At 38.9% G+C, this 22574-nt stretch overlaps 1 long non-coding RNA gene across 1 annotated transcript; it reads left to right on the top strand.

Annotated features, from left to right (window-relative positions):
• The first annotated feature begins 1935 nt into the window (after window positions 1–1935).
• LOC108763590 (uncharacterized) lies at window positions 1936–22485 on the top strand. The gene is made up of 3 exons (XR_001940223.1): window positions 1936–3067; window positions 4252–4677; window positions 22388–22485. It is a non-coding gene; the product is annotated as an uncharacterized LOC108763590 (long non-coding RNA).
• Window positions 22486–22574: the final 89 nt, after the last annotated feature.

Consider the following 22574-nt stretch of genomic DNA (forward strand, 5'->3'; position numbering starts at 1 on the left):
ACAAATATTCCGTGAATTGGTAAATACATTTGAAATCATTGTTTCAACTTTAACGCATTCGCGATTTTAATCAACATTTACATTTCGGAGATGGAATACAATAATATCGAATTATTATACGTATAACTCGAACAAACATAAATTTCCAAATATGCGTAATAAAATATACGTTTACATTTATTGAATAAATTATTCCAATGAAAATAGAATAATTATTATGGTCTGTTGTCAATTTTGTTCTTCAATTTTTTTTTCTTACGTATATTCCCATTCTGGACAAAATATTGTTCTTTAATTATTCTTCCTGCATCTCTCTTTTTTATCGAATCACGCTTTTTTTATTAGTGAAAAAATAACTGTTAGAGGATTTCTAATATTTTTGCGTTTACAGGATTCCAGCTCTGATTGAAAAAAACGAAACAATAATAATTCAGTAGAGTATTGGTTTGATATATAAAATTTTTCCGAGAGAGAGCACCCCTGCAGAGACGGCGAAAGGATCGGAACAATCGATCCTTCGGTCTGCGGAAAGAGAGCGCGAGGGCCGGGTTCTTCCTCTCGCTCTCCTCGTCCCTCCCTCTGTGTCTCTCTGTTCCCTATCTCGCTTTCTCTCGACGGCTCATCCGTTTCAGGTAGCAGACTACGAATTCCGGAAACTCTAGAGAAGCGGACTTTGTACATGGCCAAGCAAATTGCATAAATGAATGCGCTATACGAGGATTAAAACAAACTCAGCTGCGGAGATTAAAATCGAGAATCAAATGAACCTTCGTTTGTGAGAAAAATTTCGTCACGGACAGTCTATATGGAGACTTCCTGAGATAGTCTTCAGGAACGTCTTCAGGATGTTTAGAAGATATATACGGATATGGGTGTAATCGGGGGAAAGCACAAAAATAATTAGAAAAAATTACACAATTGTGAAATTAATTTTCAAGAAAAAAGAATTAGAGGTGAGAAAAAGTTGTAAAAAGATTTTCTGAGAATCCAAAACGGTTACATCAGTGTTATAAATTTAAGTTTTTCCAGTTCGGAGAATCAGTTTACAATTTTAAGAAAAAAATTAAGTAAATTAGTGCGTTAAATATGTAATTTATCTATTAGTAATTAATTAAAAATAGTATTAAACAAAACAAGTCCAATGGTCCATACCACTCGATTACTCCACCCCACTCCCGGGTTAAAAAGTCTCAGTTCGACTCCAATTTGATTCCCCCTCCCCTAAACAAAATCATGGCTACGCCCATGCATACGTCCTAGTTGGATATTTTTAGAATGTCCTTTGAAGATCTGTACTATATGAGAGAGTATCTCAGGATTCCGGACAAAAGATTCGCGGATCTCTCTTTTCACATTATCATTAAATTATCAGACGTTATTGGCTCGTACGTGATTCATCCGTTCGAGTTGGTAATGAGCATGTTTTTTTTCGTGTAAGCGAGTAGATAGACTAAACACGCGGTTCGATCTTTGCGTGGCTACAGTGAATGGATGAGCGAGGGTGAGCGTACGCGCCGTTACCCAACCCTCTCCTCTTCGACGTCTTCTCCCTCTCCTTCTCTCTCTCTCTTTCTCTATCTCTCTCTCTCTCTCTCTCTCCTGCTCCTAGCTTCTCCTACGCGGCTTTCTTTACATTTTCACTTTACGAGTTTATTTCAGTCAGTGATTCTGACCTTTAATTAGCAACGACGTGCCACCGTCCGCCTGGCACTTGCAGGACGTTCGGCACAATCGGCACTCGATTGTTATACTCATTGATAAAGATATTTTTTATTTCTTCTTCCTAGCTTCCGTCGCGATAGGTACGACTATACGGATCGTTTCCAACGATCTGTTTTCGGACAGAGTTCAATAGGACTCTCTTGGAGGAGAGCGAGCATAATGAATGTCTTCCCTCCCTTCCGCCCTCTTGGTCGTCCCGCTCGCTCGCCGCATCTCCCCCCATCGGCGATTCGCCGCCGCCGTGGCGCTCCGTGCGTTTCGCACTACTGCCAACGGCAGCACATCGAAACTCGCCGGCGTGGCCGCGTCACCGGTTCGTCCGATCCTTCTCTCGCGTCTCGTTTCGTTGTGTTCGTGCGTTCGTTGAATCGGCCGTCTTCGTCGCGTTGGCGACGAGAGCATTCGGTCCCTCTCGCTCGCGTCCGACGTCGACCGAAGCGACGCTGAGTCTCGCGCGTGTGTTGAGTGGCGGCAACGCAGACAGGCGCGGCCGCCGGAGCCCCATCGTTCGGTGCGGCCGACGGCAGCGCCGCTTATCGGCGACTACCCTCAGTTTCGGGCAAGATGGGCGCACCTCGCCGGGCAGTAGCTTAGTCTCTACCTACAAGACAACACACACATTAAATGTTTCCTATAGTAACAATTAACCAATTGTACATTAATCTTATTTAAGGGAAACACACGGAGGAGAGAGAGAGAGAGAAAGAAAGACACTCCACACGCTCCGTACTACACGTTCTACACGCAAGCTCTATTTTTGTAATAACGCGCCGTAAATTAAAAAGTAAGTGTGTGTGCTCTCACCCCGCGAGGCACGCGGTGTAATTCGTACGACCGTTGAGATAGGAAAGGAAAGAGCCGTTCTACCGTGGAAGAGGTAGCGAGATTCGAGATAGAGAAGTGGTGCGCGGGAAAAAACGAGACGAAGACGGAGGAAGAACTGAAGAAGTGAACGAGGAGGAAGCGGCAGAGGAGTATATTAGAGAAAAAAAAGGAGCGGCCGCGTTGTGTGTGCGTATGTGTATGTATGTGTATGGTGCGCGTGTGTGAAGCAACGACTAGTAGTTTAGCTGGGTGATCATCGAGACGGCGACGGCGACGGCAACGTCGACGTCAGCGCCGAGAGTGAGCGAGGCGCGAGGAGGTCGCCCCGCTGATTTCGTTCTCCACGGGAACGGAGCCATTAGGAGAGAAATTCGGAGGATCGTCTCGTCGGCGATCTACAGCGGTTTCGTGCCGACGCGACGCCGCCTCCGAGGCTCGGTGACGGTTAACAGTAGTCAGTAGCGGCCGGGCAGCAACGGCAACAGCAGCGACGGCAGCAACGGCATCGCGCTTGAAACGAGTAAGCGCGTAAAGCAACGGCCGATCTACACTCGGTGCAGCTTTGCGGTCGGTCGCGCGGCGCCGCCGTTAGTCGTATCTCTCCGTTTCGCGGCGCGGTGCGGCGCAACGCGGCGCAGCAGCGTGCGCTCTTTTTCACTCTCTTTTCTCTCTCTCTTTCTTTTCCTCTTCGGGAAACCCTCGTCGGGTGTGTGCACTTGTGCAGTGCGTGCATACTGGTGCATGCGTGGCGTGCATTCGTCCGTTTGATCGTTCATTTCGTACCGTGTGTAATAGAGTAACGAGAGGAATATCAACGACGGCGTCGTCGTCGTCGTCGTCGTCGAGTACGCGGAAAAAGGTGCGCAAGCGGCGAGAGTGTACGGCACGACCGACCGACCGACAGATCAACCGACTAACCAGCCGCCGGTGCGTGCCGTGCGGTAATTTAAAAGCGTTACAAGTGTGGTGAAAAGTGCGCTCCACACGATCACGACACACCCTCTTGACATCCGTCGTCGCTCGCATCGCCATCGGCTCGGCAGCGGCCTCTCTTTCTCTTGAATCCCCTTCCCCCTCCCCTCTCTCTTTCTCTCTCTCCCTCTTGCTGTTCTATCTCGCTTCTTCCTCCATAATTTATAGAATCGCCAACGTATATTTCTCTCTTTCTATCCTTCCCCTCCCGCATTCTTCTTCGTCTCTAACCGTGCACACGTTCGCTCTCTCTATTCGACGGCGTAAAGTGATTTATCATCACGTCGGATTTCGTGACGGAGGATATAGTGACGACGACAACGACGCCGACGACGACAACAGTGACGACGGTGACTAGGCCGTTAGAGGTACGATACGGTACGGTAGAGTACAGTACAGTACAGTACGGTACAGCACGGTACGATCGGTCCCTACCCTCTCCACCCCCTCCTACGCCGCCATTGGGCCATCCCTCGTCGCTGCACGCCGAGCAAGCAGCAGCGTCTCGCCCGGTATTCTTACACTACGTTGCCGGCCTCATACACGTATATCCCCTTTCTTTCTCTCACTCTTCGCTTTGCTTCGGTTCTACCGGGCGGCCGATCGAAAGAGTGCACGAATTCGCGTTTTGGTGATCTGTCCGTCTATCTGTCTGTCTGTACGTGCCGTGCCGTGTCGTGTCGTGTCGTCGTGTCGTGAGTGCGCTACAGTGTGTAATTTTTCTCTGCTCAGTTGTCCCATCAGTGCCGGCGGTGAGCGAGGAAACTCATCGCGCGGTGTTGCAGTGCGGCAAGTGACAACGTCGTCGGCCGCGGAACGGCGAGAACGAGGAAACGCCGACGAACGAGTGGAAGAGGCGGAGGAGGAGGAGGAGGAAGCGACGGCTGTGCGGGAGGTAAAAAAGGAGGAGGAGGTGAAGGAACCAGAGTGGCGGCGCGAAAGCGACCGGCGGCGACGGCTGACGGTGGTTTTTAGGCTGCGCACCGTCGCGCCGGCGTATTTTGTTATTGTTATTATTCTCATCGGCGGCTGTAGTAGCTCCTATCGTCCACCGGCGACGTGACGGATTCCTCTACTTTCTACGGTAACAGCTACATCGCGACCATGTCTGTGAGAATGGAAAACGTGGCCGCGCGGAAGATTAATTATAAAATGATGGTAAGTATACGATTGTCTGCGACACACACACACGCAAACACACACATACACACAAACACGTATACGCTCGTTCTCTCTCTCTCTCCCTTCCCCCCTCTTCCCCCTTGAACTCTCTCAGCCGATCGACGGCGACGGCGGGTGCGCAGTGCGCGTGCAACTCGCCGCTTACTTCGCGCAGCTCCGTCGTGCGCGCGAGCGCGTGCTAACGTGGCGTGCGACGACGAGCTCACGATGCCCCGTGTGTTCGCGCTTTGTATCCCTCACCATCCTTCCCTCCCGTTTCTCGTCGTTATCGCCTCGTATTCCACGGTTTGCGCAAATGCCCCGATATCTTTCCTCTCCTCCGAGAGCCCAAAGGGTCTTCCCATACCCGAAAGGACTATGTCCTTTTGTAGAATGTATCGTCACAATTCTGGGAAAATGATACTTACTCTACGCACGTTTACCTACTGGACTTCTGACCTCCAAGGAACGCGATATCACGACTTATTGTCCAGTTACCTTGGCATTTGTTTTCATTTCTGCTTCTCGTTTCTGTCGAAAGTATAAGAATATGTATATTTTTTTTTTCATTCAAGGTTTCTTATACGCGAAGTGCGGCAGGATCGAATTCGGGCTTGACGAACGACTTGTATTCCCAAATAAATATTCGGAATGCAGAAGCATGGTATATTGTAGGCAAAGGAGCGCCTAACCTAACCTAACTTATCTTCTATTCTCTCTTTCTGTTCTCCCCCCTTCTCGTATCTCTTCCTTCCCCCATGATATGCTTTCTCAAAGTCGCGTTTCCGCACGCGGGCGCTTGCTCGTGTCTCCACCAGAGAGTATCGGGAAACATTCGCGCGCGCGCGCACACGCGTAGTCGCGGAAAAGCCATGGTGAGTTTTAATCATGGGGGCGGTCGACGGGCGACGAGAGGACGGAGGACGGAGGGCCGGCTTGCGGAACCGCCGCTGTAGTTTGACAGTTTGCCGCGGGGCGTCTGGCTGCTGCCCCACCCAGTCGTCTCTTACTCTCTCTCCCTCCCCCCCCCGCCAGGACGTCCGTCCGTTCGTTGGTTCGTCTGTCCGTCCATCCGTGCCTCTTTCGACCGTCTCACTATGTCTGCCGTAACCCTCCCCCCGTTGCTCCATGCTATCCGCTTTACGTTTTCTCTTTTTCTCTCCGCCGCGCTTCTCTTTCGCTCTCGCGAACACTCGATCCGTCCCGAGTTCCTTTCGGCCACATATTTCCCCTTTTTCTCGTAATCCTGCGAGTTAGCGCGGTTCTACACACTCAACAGACAGACGGCTGATATATTATTATTCGTTCAGATATTTCATTCGGAGTATTTTATTTGTATTTCAGTTTAATACACTATTTAGAGTTTACGGTAAATCTGTTTCAAGATAAACGAGTCTAGTATTTGTTTGTATCATGTTATATTGACTAAGATTACGCACGAGTTCATTAAGCCCCACTGAATCAAGGTTCTCCCATCTTTATCTACTTTTCTAAAAGATGACCGGAAATGGGAACATTCTTCTCTTCGACAAAAATCATTCTATTTTTATTCCATTTCTTAAATAGACCGATAAAAACTTTACTTTTAAGTTCTACAATCAGCAAGCACGTTGTTGTTATCGAAAATATGTTACTGATATAAATTGTGAAATGTTAAATGTACTACATAAGCAAAAACATTGACCTTTAAATCGAAACATTTCTTATGAAGTAATAGACACAATAATATATGTTGCATATTTTTATTGTATATCAATATATATTTATGAGAATAGCTAATGTTATAAAATAACACGTAGTATAAATGAATGTCTAACTTTATCTGTACATTAATTAAAGCTATTTTTATATTATACACTTCAGGAAAAATGAGTTAGGCATTTTGAAGGGGTTTTAAGAAAATTAAAGATGTTTTTAGCTGGAAAAGTCGTCGAAGGACATAGTTTTTCCAATTTTTCACAGTTTTTCTTAAAAGTATTTTTTTTTTTACATTTATTTCAATAGGGCTCCAAATATTTCAAGGCTTTTGTAATGGCTAAATCTTTGAATTCTCTCGGAGAAACAAATACAGTACAATCTCATTGTTAAACTATTCATCAATCTATTCATTTTTGCGACGATTCAAGGACTGTAAGTTTAGCTAAATATATCCTCTTGTTTCTCATATTTTATGAATAAAAGTGGGAGATCGACAAAGTCGTGGAATTAGCAATGTGAGGTGTAAGCGTTATGGTATTTTAAAAATGCGGCCTGTAACATTCATGGCAAGGTAATTTCGCGAAGTGAGCGTTAGAACGAACTCGTTGAGAACAGAGCGAGGGGAAAAGAGACAGTCGGGGTCGAAAAAGATGTCTAGAAAGGCATGCGTCTCGCTAGACGAGAGTAGGAATTCGGCGACGAATAGTACGGTGTTGCAAGTTGCAACGGCGTTCTCTCGGTTGTACAAGTTGCTAATTTTAGTTTGGAACCTGAGACGCCAAATGCTAGAAATTCAATGGGCATCCCACTGTCCCTTGCGGGGTCAGTAATTAATCCTTTAAAAACTCAGAAGTCGATCCCAGAAATTGGAGAAAAGTCTAAAGACTTTGTCGCCTTAGAAGAGTCTGAAAAAATATTCTTTTATTCTTATTAAAAGAGAATCTTTAGAAATGTAGGAAATTAATTCTTCAAGTACTTCAAGTCGGCTTAGTCACCGTCAGATTTGATCGAAGAAAAAAAACATACAACCTTGTCGTTAATTAATTTATCAATAATCTATTTTAATTTTTGCAAAGATTTTTACATATTGATGATATTTAAAAGTGCATTATTATGCGCTTTTAACAATAGAGTATCGTGGAAATGGCACGCGAGGTTTACCCTTGTTTGACGCAACTATCGTCGTCGTCGTCGTCGTCGTCGTCGAGGAGAGGAGAGAAGAGGTTATCGGGCACGATGAACGGGTTAAAGCTACTTTGCCGTGATCGTTGTCGTCGGGAGGAGTCATTGTACAAAACAGCTGTTCATCTCGCGATGAGCACTGTCTTCTCGATTTAGATTTCTTTTATGCGCGCGTTTTCTACCGCGATGCAATAATTGGGCGATTCTTATATCGGGTGACTTGACGTTCCCATCATGCTTTTGAAGCGCTTCGCATACTAAATATTTCAAGAGATCCGATTTGATTTTGCTAATTTGATTCTGTTTAACTGAAGGTGCATGCGAGGTTTAGTTTTCAAATATATACATACTACACTCAGAAAACAATAGTAGCAACTATAAAGATGACAATTAGGCAAGTTTTATGTGTAGAATTAACGTAAATAATTGAATAAATTATTTTGTAATTATTGCTGATATATAATAGTTTATTCAACTATGTGTAATAATTCTAGATATGAAACTTGCATAGTTGTTACCTTTATAGTTGCTATCACTATGTTTTTTTTTTCTGAGTGTAGATGAGTTTTGCATGTTAATTAAAGCCAGTCCGTAATGTATGTAAATAAAGCGAATCCGTAGCGTATGTAATAAAAAAAAGTCGTAATTAAATATTGACGCAAAGAGGATCACTATTTATGATGCAATACGAGACTTTCATAATAATTTAACGCTCGCAAAAAATAATCTATAATCAAGTAATATATGCATTTAGAAGTTAATCATGAAACTGTGATGATGATAAAATAATTTTCCGTGAGAAATGCGAAAAACGCGTCGAGTAATTAAATCTTTTCGCACCTCGTTCACTCGTAATTGGCTAGATCACGCATTAATTGCCGCGAGATAATATGCAATTAATGAGCATCGCATCACGGTATCGGACATGCACCTTGCACTTTGTAACGCGTACGCATACATGCATGTGTAAACGTGCGAATATTAAGGGCTCCGTGATACAAGATCTTATTGTATCTTTTTAATCCAACAATTCCGAGAATCAATTCTGTGTAACGGTAAAAATATTGCTGGCGTACAGAAATGTTGGATCCTGTATTTTATAAAGGAGAATAGTTTCTGCTTTAAAATATTTTAAACAGTGATAATTGGTGAAACAAAGCAATATCAGAATTTAAAATTCTGTCTATGAGTTTGATCGGTAGACTATACATCTACACTGAAAAACAATATAGTCAATTTTAATAAATATTTAATTGAATACATGCCAACTAAATTTATTAAATATAAAGATATATTTGATACAAGAAATGTTAATTTGATTTAACAATCATTTTTTTTTACTAAACAAATATTTATTTACTGTAAGTAAATATTTAGTTGGCAGTATTGAACCAAGTATTTCTTAAAATTGACTATATTTTTTTCTCAATGTATGTATACGAAGGAAAGGAGAAATGTTATCGTGAGTGCACTTTGCTTCTTCGAATTCACGGTAATCGATTGTCATCGGAATCACGTTGAGGCCCGATAAGATCGGTCGCACATCATCGCATACCGGTACAAAAAAACCTCTTCTTTCTTTTGAACGCTTTTTTTTTTAAGACAGATAACCGTGTACCTATTTTGTTTGTGTTCTTATCGAAAGTACTGATAATACAATCGCACTTTGACTAAATAAACTCGTGAGATAAAGAGAAAGCGAACGCGCGCGGATTTCCTTCGGGTTTGAAAGTCGCTTAACGACGAGCTAATGTCTTTCCAAGTTACTCGTCGACACAACGGGACCGTTATCTCCTCAATTTTCCAATCTTCTCACAGCCTGTCGCGCGTCACTGTCGCTATGCGATATTTTTTATCATGTTCTAATACACAACAGTGGTGATAAGTAGTAATCGTATAGTTGCGTTTAATGGTTGGTAGTTTGTTTGCTGCGAGAACATTTTTATAAAAGTTAACTTCTCGATTTCTAGATAACTTTCAAAAGTGTTTATCATATAATACAATTTTTTAATTGAAATTTTTAAATGAGATGTTTTTATTAAATTATGTACATTTTTTCGCCATATTTACATATTTTTTCATCTTTTTCCTGTCGCACGAAATTTGAAAAGTGCTTTTTTTTTTTTTTTCATTTCATCAAGTTCGATATTGCGCGAGATTTCCTAGTCGGACTGCAAATTGAACGTGCTGGAGAATCGTTCGTTATTGTCGTTGTTTAAGCGTGCGCATACAAATGCGTTCAGCGTGATTGATTCACACTTTGTTTTACTGTGGATTTTTTTGTCGAACTGCATAATCATGGCGTGACGAGCGATGAAACTGCCGGGGATAATCAAAGATGGTAGCCATCTTTTCGTACTTTAAACTCTGCTCGTCAAATATTTAATCAAGATTCCCAAGGAGCGATTCTTCAAGCAGGTCGATGTGCCGTTTAATCTCTATTCATCGCGCGTCACAATGTTCGATTGCACTTTGTAATCTGAAGTAATATAACAAAGATAGAACACATGTGATATCGACTATATTTACGTTACACGCGTGAATTGAAAAATTAAACGTAGATTCGAAAAAGAATTGAACTTATATTTGTTCTTAACTGAGAAATTAATTTTATATGAATATGAAATATCGGTAATATCTCGTGTCACACATAAAGTGTGAAAATAATTCGTGTAGAGATAACATTATTTTTCGATGCAGTTTTCTTAGATTACAAGAGATTCTCGGAAAAGCATTTCTTGCAACTGTACCTTAGAATCTTTTGTTGGACTGTTCATAATGATTGATGAATTAATTATTTCTTGGCTATAGAAGTCAGTTCTAGCATAAAACGGACTCCGATATTTCCTCGTTTTTTTTTCCTGGTAATATTCCACAATGTAAGATATTTTATATAAGAAATTCATTTTAAAGAATTCATTGAATTTTAGTAAGTTTTCATTTAAAAAAAAAAGATAAAATCTGAGCTGTTTATATTGGTCCGTAATTATATCTTTTATCATTAAATGCGCATACATTTATCGGTAAAGGTGAAGTGCAAATACGGAGTTTTCTCTCCATCGCGAAGTGTATTGCTCCATATTTAAACATTATGACGCTTTTAACATCAAATATTTAATATTCCTTCGATATTTCTTTTATTTTGTTTTTTTTTATCTCTTTTGCATTTCTTCTAATAATTAGTATCAAATAAGTATTTTCGTAACTTTTATAAGGTAATAGACGAGTAATACAGACTTCAGACCTCTCAGATCAGATGCTTATGTTGTTGTGACAGTTACGACGCATTCTAGCCACTGCATCGAGTGAACGACTCGGCGCGTACCGCAAAACTTCTCTTTTTCACTTTGTTTTTGCGGCGAACCGAAGTTTTTGCCGTGGGCACTGGAGCGAAAACAAAACCGAAGCCGTACCTCGGTTATCGAGTATCGCGACTTAGTATATCTACGCCTATCTATTTCTTATTAGAATTTAACACCATCGTGATTGAAGGCGATCGTTAAACTAATTCACATCAGTTCTAATCTCTTTTATATAGAGAGAGAAACAAATGCAATGATTTTCTCACACTTTAATCGCTCTTACAGTACTTGGATATTAATCATTTGAAATTATATAAACAATAAGGAGGAGCATACAGCCACAACGCTAGATGTATTATGCTAAAGTCATACATTTAAAATTATAATTATAAAAACGTAGACGTTTCGGTCAATCTTTGCCATCTTCAGTACATTATATAGACGAGTTGTTACAATAAACCATTGGATAAAGTCTCGAGTCCAAATGAAAAATTGATATACATATCTCTCTCTCTCTCTCTCGTTTGCTATTTTAACATCAATTACGACACTGCATCAAATGCAATTTACATTAACGCGAAGAAACTTTTTGTCCAATTGTGTGCTAATTCTTCTATGTGTCAGGTTGTATTTTACAATCTTGTTTAATACGTGATTCCCAAATACTGTTAGACATTTTACAAAAATTAAACAAGCAGAGCGACACAGAACGGTTTCCGGAGATTTATCTACCAATCATAAGTAAAATTCCCTCTATTCGATTTCCCTCTCCTCCAGTCATAAAAACATATCTGTTCTTTCTGCGCAGTTCGCCACATTCTAGTTAGCATTGTCGTGTTCATACATTCCAAGCTTGTTAACAAAAAAAAAATTTTTTTTTGTCATTTTTCTGGTCTCTTTTCTATTCAAGGATATGTTTCACTAATACGTGGTAAGCGTTTAAGAATTTTAACAAAATTTTACTTGATTACAAATATGATTGACATACATAATCACTAAGATTCGGTTTTTTGTTTTGTAAAATGTCTAACAGTATTTGGGAATCACGTATTAAACAAGATTGTAAAATACAACCTGACACATAGAAGAATTAGCACACAATTGGATAAAAAGTTTCTTCGCGTTAATGTAAATTGCAGCGTATTTGATGTAGTGTCGTAAATTGATGTTAAAATAGCAAACGATATGTATATCAATTTTTCATTTGGACTCGAGACTTTATCTAATGGTTTATTGTAACAACTCGTCTATATAATGTACTGAAGATGATCAAATATTGACCGAAACGTCTACGTTTTTATAATTATAATTTTAAATATATGACTTCAGCATAATACATCTAGCGTTGTGGCTGTATGCTCCTTATTGTTTATATTTTTAATTTTAAGCCACTTGTTTTTTAACTTTTATTAATCATTTGATTATAAATAATAATCTTAATTAATGAGCAACAAGTAAATGAGATTAATAAGAAAAAAATGAATCGATATTCATCAGTAAGTACATAATATTTAATAAGCGTTAACATGAGAATAATAACTAATGAGAAAAAAGATTGGAATAGCTTTTCAGCATGACATTTTTGATGGAACCACATTTCCCAGGAAAGGAAAGTCCTGTTGTCGCTGCGGGGTATCACGGATCGCATTAGTGTCATTATCATCTCACCCTCTTGCTGCCATTCCGCATCCTATCGCGTTCGACCGGGGATTATTTCAAGACCGGAAGGCGCGCGAAAACGAGATTAACAAGATCGAAGAGGGATTTCCGGTGGAAAGAGAAGGAGAACTCGTCCTTTCGGCATCGCGCCGACCGCCATGGTTAATCGATATCATCCTTTCTACGCCTATTCTGCACCCTACCGCACACCCTTCTTCTGACGCAACCCCCTGACTGTCCGCCATCCTCTTCCGCACCGTGAACAATATCTTATACTACCGTCGTACCGACAGTGCCTCTCCTGACACCGATTTTTCAGTTTTTGTCAAACTCTCAGGTAAAGTCTCGTGCTGTGATCTGTCGATTTACGAAACGTAGGAAGAGAAAGAAAATCCTTGAAAAAAATACGTGCTTATGCATAATTGTGCAATTAGTGCCGGTCAATGTTACGGTGAACAAAGGAAGATCCTTTCCGTTAAAACAAGATAATACATTTTTTTTTCAAGTCTGCTTTTCGAGAAAAATTATTTTAAATATATTGAATATCGCCAAACATGCCTTAGTTATTTATTAAGTATTTTTTCCTTGGAGAAAGTATTGTTGGATGATTAGATTGTTATAATACAAAAAGAACAACGCTGAAAAAAAATTCTAATTTTCTATGAAGGTTTTTTCAGTATTTTAAGATCATTTCTGTCACGAGTGATTTTTTCTACCGTTTTCTACATGGGTATGAAATACAAACTGTCGTGCAACCTCGCGATGCAACTGAACCTTGAGATCCGCGCGAATGTGTGAGCACCTTTATCGTTTCCACCTGCATACTCGGGCGGCCTCAGCGCCTCGTTTCACCTCCTCGACGGTCGCCATTCACGAAGTTTACCGGCCGGCGGCACGCGGTGCACAACGGTACCCGATGACGACGCCGGTTGCCGCCGTTGCCGATGTCAAGGTCGTCCGTCCGTCCGTCTGTTCGTCTATCCGATGCGCCGTGGCCTTTCTAACGTGCCGTCGTTACTAAAACACTCGTGAAGAAAATCGAAGCTTTCTGACCACACAATGCGACGCTGTGACATTCGCCCGATTTCAAAGAATCAGGATATTTCGTTTATTCGACATTATTAACTATAGTTTATTAACTATTCAGAATATTGTTATTTATATTATTTATACTCGAGATATTTTGAAGAAGCTATGCAAAATGTATTTGTAAAACCGATAAGATATGTATTTCAAAATTTTTGTGAGATCTTTTTATTCAGACGGGCTTCCGAAATATTTACGTCAGTACAAAAAAGCACGAATAAAATACTATGAGAAAGAATTGTTTGATTTAATGGAAAGTGTTACGATTATTGTAATTTTATTATCAGAGTCTTGTCGATTTAAAAAGAAATTTTTTTAATGAATGATATTAATGTTGTATTTTGTGGAAAAAATGGATGGAACAGCTGAAAGTATTTTCATTGTAATCTCTCGATAATGAGAACTACAATATTTGTGCTATAGAGTTTCCTTTTCGTGAAAATTGAGAAAAATTTCGCGTCGCGTCTCAGCTGGATAAAGATTCTCTCTTCGGTATTGTTGCGATCGAGACGATCTAGGTCTGAGATTAGAAAGAGAGAGAGAGAGGCCTCCGGCCTAGATACACGCAGTCAAGGTCCATCGTCTGCTTGTCTGCATGGCGTGCACCTTCGTTACATTATCTAATACGAGAAGCAGCACCTTTTATCCCACTGCTTGAGGTGAAACTTGTCTATTGTAAAAGGAACAATTCTATCCAATCATGTAGAAATATTTTGTGCTCTTTGCTACTTTCAATTGATGTTACTCTGGTATTCCGTATTACTAAGGAATTATTAAGAGAATTATTTCAAAATATATGCTAAGAAATAACAAAAATATTGTACTCTTTCGTACATCTAGAGATATTTTTTGAAAATCTTATTAGATATTATATAAAAATATACACGTATTTGCATTGAGAATTACAATATAATGGTATGATGATTCATGATGCTGTGGCTGCATGATTCATTCGACAGAAAGCTGATTTTTCCAAGTTTGGCTGTATGGATTATTATTAAGTATCAATCTAATTTGAAATATTTTTAAATAAAACTTTAAATTTATTATTGTCAATTTGACATTGAAAGAAAATTAATTTTTTTTTAATAATGAAAAATGTAATGGACTAAAAAGTTTAGAAACAATATCTCTCTTAAATTCTATATTTATTTATAATAAAAAAACACAGAATCATATTATGCAAATAAATATACTATATGTTCTTATATAGGGATAATTTTATATTTACTCGTAAAATGCACATAACTATAATTATCAGAATAATTGTTTATCAGTATAATTGGTAATGATTTCTGATTTGACGCAACATGCAAGATCATAAGCATATAAATTAATTCTTCATTATTGTGCATATTTCAAAGCGTCGATAGCATGTAAGTAACAAAATGAATAATTTAGATAAATATTGTAATTATAATATAAAATAAATTTTTTATGTTACCGTCTTGTATAGATATAGATAAAATGGACGTTCAAAACCTAAAAATATTCGCGGCATATCAATTAAGTTATCATGTTTGCCGCATTGTACTAATAAAATTAGATCGTACGAGCTAATAAATTCTCATAGTCGCTACATGCTAATTCATGTAAATTGTAGTAATGCAAGAAAAATTTATTTTTTGTCTTGCAGACTTTCTATCGGAGTTGATTTCATATGTATTTATGTAGGTATACTGCCCTGTATGTACATCGGAATGCTATAATTGGCCATTGATATGCAATACGAGCTCGAATTTTATTGTCTGCATTCCTGATGCAAAAATTTTATACCGCTCATTAATTTACGATTATTAAACAAAAATTTGTACAAGAGAAACATTTTTTAATTGACAAAATATTTTATTTTTTGACGATGAATGTATTTTTAACATCATTAATATATTTATAGAAGAAAAATTAATTCTAATTTAAAACTTAGAAGAAGTTAAATTAGAATTGGATAAAAAACAAGACAAAGCAAATAATTAAATAATCTAATTTAAATGATAAAATGATGCGAAAATTATAATAGCAATGTACACTGTTAAATTTTATAGGGTCAAATTGACTCAATGTGAGTCACCACTGCTCTTACTAAATATACTGTTTTTTTTTTACTAAAATGATAATTAAATTTGACACTATATAATGTTAAATTGATACTGTATAGTGTCAAATATAACCATTGTTTTAGTAAAAAATAACGATATTATTGAGTAGGAGCAGTGGCGACTCACATTGAGTTAATTTGACTCTTTAAAATTTAATAGTGTAGACAATCGTATTTATAATTAACAATAATGCGATTTTAATTATAAAAATGAAATAATTTTTTATCGACCAAATATCGATGCCGGACCTGTTTTCATATTCTATGTTTGTAAGTTTCGGATTTACAGTTTTCAAGTCACAGTGAGGAAATAGATTGATCAACAATATGACGGAAGTAACGATAGTATTACTAAACTAGTGTGATAGGCTGATTGGCTATGCTTACAGATTCGCACCAGGAGATTGTAGGATTCGATTCATACAACCGTACGTCGTTTGCATACTCACACAAAAATAGTGGTCCTTTTAGCCTACCTGATCTTTCTGGAATTGTTCCCAATGTTATTTTCGTAAATATTTTCTCTAACAAAAACTAAAAGATCTTGAAGCTTCTGTAAATTGTTGTAAGGCGCGTTTACTATAATAAAAATATATTTATCAAATTTATCAGTTTATATTAATAAAAATTTATGATTATATTGACATGTTGATATTAAGTTATAAATATATGTACCTATATTACACCAGCATCACGGTAAATCAATAAAATTAAATCAATTATTATAAATCAATGTATTCAAAGTGATGCTGACTCGATGAAATTGTTATTACAATCGATATTACAGGTTAGAAAGGTCTATTAAAATTTATTAAAATCTTGAGAAATATATTACCTGTAATTCTAAAGTAAACTTCATAGAAAGCTGTTATTTATCATCAATTTGCAAATCGTTTATGTTTCGATCCTTTTATAAGGAAAGATTTGTCAAATTGTTAAAATTAAGGTCACAAATTTGTGCGATCGCGTGCGGTATGAAAATCTTGAAAAATCTTTCTAAAAATACAATAGTTTATAGCAACCTTGATCCTCAATGTATCACTGAAATCCGTACTTGTAATCATCTCGGTTTCAGCTACCGTGCAAAATCGACGAAAGCGCGTACTCAGTCACATTACCCATATCTCTTCTCGCCAGCATTGTCCCCTGTGCGCTATAAGAAGACGGAAGCATGCGACCGCCGGCTAATAATATCCGTCGCCAGCCTAAACTCGGATAAAGGGTGTCAAATCCGAGACGCCCAGGCAGTCAGCCGGTCATGTTCCTGTTTGTTTCCTTTTTTCTCCCCTTTTTTATGCTCGTTTCTGCCAATGTAGATTAACTTTCATCTCACTATTCATCTTTTTCTAATTCTTAAAACTAGAAAAAGATGAAAGTTTATTGAACCGAGATTAAAATTAGACCACATTGGTAGAAACGGGCATTTAGACGAGCTTTTTTAAATTTATTAGAAAGGTGTATCGCTGCACTCTAAAACAGACAGTGTACGTATTAATTCTTAATTTCGTAAAATTAGTAATTTATTGTTGAAGTTTCAATCGAAATTTCGCAATATTAAAATATTTTGTACAAATTACCGATATACGTATGATTTTTTACTTTCGAACAGTACTTTTGAATAATGACAAACTGACGGAACTCTAAGCGGATCTCGCTAAGTAATTTATAAGTGTAAACGCATTTTTCTTGTACGAGTAAATTATTAGCAGGCTGATATATGTTCCACCTTTCTGTCGTTACATAAGATATTTTGTATTAAAAAAAAACGATGCGCTAATACGCACTTAAAATTGCTACTATTCGCAAGAGTAAGAAGACTTCTACGTATATGGATTGACTTTAATGTCGGTTCAACTCTTAATCTTTTTCCAAGATTAATTCTTAGATCTAGAAAAAACTGAAAATTGATCCAGTCTTGAAAAAGAGTGGCTCAATTTTCATTCTTTAAGAGTGAGACTTGACTCTTTAGAATAAGATTTATTTTAAAATGCACTGAAAAAAATTTCTGGTTGAAAATGGACGAATCAGAAATTTCTCTCTCTCTCTGGTTAAATTTATTAGAATTCTAGTTGAGATAACCGGAATTTTGGTTGATACTATATTTCTAGTAAAATCTACTAGAATTCGTATTTTTACCAGAATAATTATATTAATCAGAATTCTAGTTATCACAACTAGAATTCTAATAAACATAACCAGAAAATTCTGATTCGTCCATTTTTCTCAGTGTGGATTTAGAGAATAGAAGAAAGCTTGAAATATTGCTAATAGTAACTTGTTACTTGTTTACTGATCAATGCAAATGACACTCTTGTTGAAAGCTTTTATCGACATTATTGTCGTTAAAACTATTTTCAAATGAAACATTGTCTTAAGAATCTTTAGAAGGATTAATTGTCCCCTTACCGCCCAACTCCATCGATCGATCGATCGTTAGTCAATGTCGCATCCGTTCGCGTTCGTGTTACGCGTTGCGTTCTCGCCTCGTTCCGCGAGTTGCGTATATACGGGCGGGCAATGCAGCAGCCGCGCGCGCATTCATGCCACCGCTCACGTAGATAGTACGTGCCGTTCGAGAAACGCGGGCAACGTGCATAGCTTTCCTTCCCGTGGCGGCGATGCACGCCGCTCCTCCTCGTCGGCGACGCGACGCGACGCCGCGACGCGACACTCTCGCTCGATTCGATTACGAGCCTCGAGCGGTGCGCGCCTTCGAGGACGGATGTTCGTACGCGTCCGTATGTGTCCGTGCGTATGTAAACGGCGGTGAATTATAGCCATTTGCGAGAGTGCCTGATGCAGCCTGACGCGCGAGATGCAGCCCACTTTTGCCTCCTTAACCGACGAAGAATTAATTTTGACGTCGAGAGCGAATGTCAAGTCTACGTTAATTAAAATCGGAAGATATAAATACAATAAAAATTCACGATGAGTTTATAATTTGACACGATTTTATCTCCACGGTTTGATTTGGTCGTTTTGATGCGCATTCCGATACCTTTCGGCTTTCTCGAATTCAATTAAGGAAGGAAATCGGTCCGCTGACCGCGAATTGAATTGAATTCTCTTAAACGTTTGTTTGTTTGGTCGTTTAATCAGACGTTTTAACGTGCGTATGGCGCGCGTTGTTGTTTTCTTATTTTGTTTATTCCGGAAAGAGAGTTACTCTCGGACGGACAGTAAGCTTGAGTCGCGGAAAAATGCAGTTGATGCGACTGCACCACTCGTACATCTGCTTGCCTGCGCGCGAAAGAGTTCCTTCTCGTACGCGCGAGTGCGCGGCGCGGCGCGGCGGCGCATACCGCGCATACCGTTTCTTCACCTTGGAGGAATACGCGACGACACACCGGGTGTCCGCGATCCCCTCGCGATGTTTACAAGATTAATCTTCGTCCTGGGAACGATATTGCCGGCGTTTTTTTAGAAATTATTAAGTATAATTGCAAGTAATACTTTAATGATGGAAACTACGAGCAATAATCAAAATATTGTTGAAATTATACGCGCGATATTCAACGACAAAATCGTTTTTATAAAAAAATTAAGATTCTCTTAGAAATTACCAAGTTATTTATACATAATTTGAATTTTATATGCAAATTTATAGTATATTGTATCTTGAATTGAAGAATCCAAATCGGCTGCGATCACCATTTGGTGCCGTGCGACACGAGACGCGTGGTGAGAATTTCTCTAAAATAACAGCAAAGAAAGACCGAAAACGTACATTCCGAGGTATCACGGGCGCGTGTCCGCTCGCTAATAGAGCGTGACGCGTCCGTAGGTATATTTCTCCGGTATGTGGCGCACATCCTGGATCTATCCCTCTCGTCGTCCTTAGAAGAAAGCGCGAGATACACGCTGGCGGAGCGCATCCAATTAGCGACCACGCCACGATAATGTACGCCGATATGATAAAAGCGCTCGCTCATTTCTCGCATCTCACGGTATAAGTGATGTATTATAAAATGGAAACGATATAGAGAAGCGGTATGTCGTTAGAATCCCCGCCCTCTTATCCTGGCTGCTTACAAGTGCGATAATGAGAAGTAAGGTCAGCGGGCGACCTGAATTTTGTTACAATATGTACAGTCATTAAGAAGCGTTATATCATCAAAGAAAAAAACTGATTTATCTCGGGATACAATAGAAAAAAAATTGCACTATTTTTGGCTAATTTTCCTGACGTCTTGTGTCATACAAAAAAAATAGTTATTTTACTTTTGGAGTAGTCAAAAATTAATCTTTGAAGAATACACGTATTATAAAATTGATCGAGGAAGATTAATATTTTATATAGTAAGCACATCAAATTTGTTTTAATTTAATAATCTTTATTCAGGATTAAATTCACTACACTGAAAAAAAATATAGTCAATTTTAATAAAAATTTAGTTTAATACTGCCAACTAAATATTTATTAAATATAAAGATATATTTATTTGATACAAGAAATATTAATTTGATTTAACAATTATTTTTTTTTACTGAACAAATATTTATTTACACTAAGTGAATGTTTAGTTGGCAGTATTGAACTAAATATTTATTAAAATCAACTATATTTTTTTCTCAGTGTAGGATTAAATTCGCTAATTTGATGCTTGTGATGAATTTATGACAGATTTGTAGATACATGCTTTTTTAAAATATATTTGAAATACGTAATTATTACTTGCGATCAGTACGTATTTTTCTGTATGCAAGCTTATTAAGATGCGGATAAACATCGACGAAGGGGAATAACGCAGCGTGGATGCATTGCACTAAGCGACGAAAATGCCAACTCGGAAAGGAGAACCGAAGACTGAGCGAGATGAAGAAAGAATGGGCGAGTAGAGTTCGCGTTAGAACGATGCGCGGGACAGACAAAGTGAGCAGGAAGTGACATCCGGTCGGTCGATCAGTCGGCCGGTCGGCGGTCTGTCTCTCTCTCTCTTTCTCTGACCGGATCATACGATATCGTGCATTTCGTTGTTGCTGAGGGCTGCGTCATGCCGTGTGACTGTTCGATCGTTCGATGGTCTTACCACAGTCGAATCATCCCGCTGTCTGATTTTATATCGCTCCGCCGATGCGTCACGAATTCCAACTACACGTAGGGTGTCCCGAAGTGCACTTGGAATCATAGATTTTTAGCAGTTATGAATTGATCTTTTTTTACACGTAAATATCGAGCCATATATACCGCGACTCTTCGCGCAATTAATGACGCAGATCTGTTTAAGGAGCAAACTTTGGAGGAATATAAATGAAATAACGTATTTTTTTTTTTTTTTTAGTCAATTTCACAAAGATCTCGTTTTGATACAACTTTTTTCGAAGGAGATATATAGGTAATGTTAAAAATATAAAAAAAAGTTACGTGATAAGTGATATGGACTTGGCGACATCGATAGATACGCGGTTGACACTAGCGCTCCTGAATGCTGTTAGAAAGGTACATCCCGATGCTCGTGAGAATGAAGCATTCGAAGAGACTGAGAGCGAGGTAGAGAACGGCCGTTCTTTCTTGTTATCGGAAAGGCGTGACCGCGCGAGGTCACTGATAAACGATAACGGATAGAGTCTTTCTCTCTTCTTCTTATCGACGTGTGCGGGAAACTATGGAGCCGGCGAAACGCGATCGCTTTCTAAAATAGTATGCCGTTTCGTTCGAGAAAATCGATAGACGACTGACGCAATGGTTGCATCGATATTAAAGGTCCGGTCACTGCAGTCGCGATTGACTGTGACGTCAGGAGAGAAAAAAATTGAAAGCAAATTGTCTTTTTTTATTAATCGAATGTATTTACAATTGTGAATTTATGAATTCTATAACTTTACATACATTTTAAATCAAGTTTATACTTAAATCATTAGGGATTAGAGAATATTTTTATCTAAGCGCTTCAGTTCTTTAATTGAAGGAAAAATTATAGAGAAATTTTGAGTGTTATGTACCACTTTTTCAGCAATTCTAGATGAATATCAAGCGTTTCTGTTATTTTTTTGAAAATTGCTTCTTACGTTATTTTACCAACGAAAAATAATACATTATGCTCATTAAATTATTGTTCCTGATAATTGATTATATAAAAGCAGCGACAATTTTAAGATTACTAAATTGAGGATGTTTTCCTTTATTCCTAGAGATAAATTAACGTGGCAACGATAGTCGATCGACTTATTACGATAAGAGCGCATTATTGTCCAACTGTTGAAACTCAAACAAGAGAATTTGCTGATAAAAGCATTGACGTATAATATGTACTTGATACTTGATGATCTTAACGAGTTATTTCAAACAACGGTATTGCACCAGAACTGATAGCATAGATTATGTTTATATTTCCTATTTCCTTTCAATCGTCAATTGTTGTTAGAAAGCCATTTTGTTCAAATAACTTCTTCGTTACTACTCTAAAAATAACTTTGTAAAAATGTATATTTTTATGTATAATTCGTGACTGTAAATATATTTTCGGCGTTAGGGGGTGCACTAAAATTTACAATTTCATCTGAAACGAGTAGAAAAAGAGTCCCGTTCAATTGAATTTTTTAAGCCCTACACATTTCTTTACTCTATACTTGTAATACTTCTTCATTGCCGTAATTATATTGTTGTAATTATTTGCTTAGGAACGATGAAAATAAGAGAGAGATTCGCAGAGTCCCGTTTAACCGAGATCTTTTCGATTTTCAGAATACGAATGGACCGAGGCCGACGTATGTGGGCGCCAACAACGGTAACGCCGGCGGCGCCGGAGGCGGCGGCGGAGGCGGTGGCGGTGGTGGTAGCGGCGGCGGCGGCGCCGCTAATGCAGGCGGCGTCGGCGTGGGACCGGCAACCGGCGCGGGCGGTGGGGGCGGGGGTGGGGGGGGGGGGGGGG

Source organism: Trachymyrmex cornetzi, unplaced genomic scaffold (assembly GCF_001594075.2).
Source record: "Trachymyrmex cornetzi isolate Tcor2-1 unplaced genomic scaffold, Tcor1.1 scaffold37, whole genome shotgun sequence".
Taxonomy (NCBI): domain Eukaryota; kingdom Metazoa; phylum Arthropoda; class Insecta; order Hymenoptera; family Formicidae; genus Trachymyrmex; species Trachymyrmex cornetzi.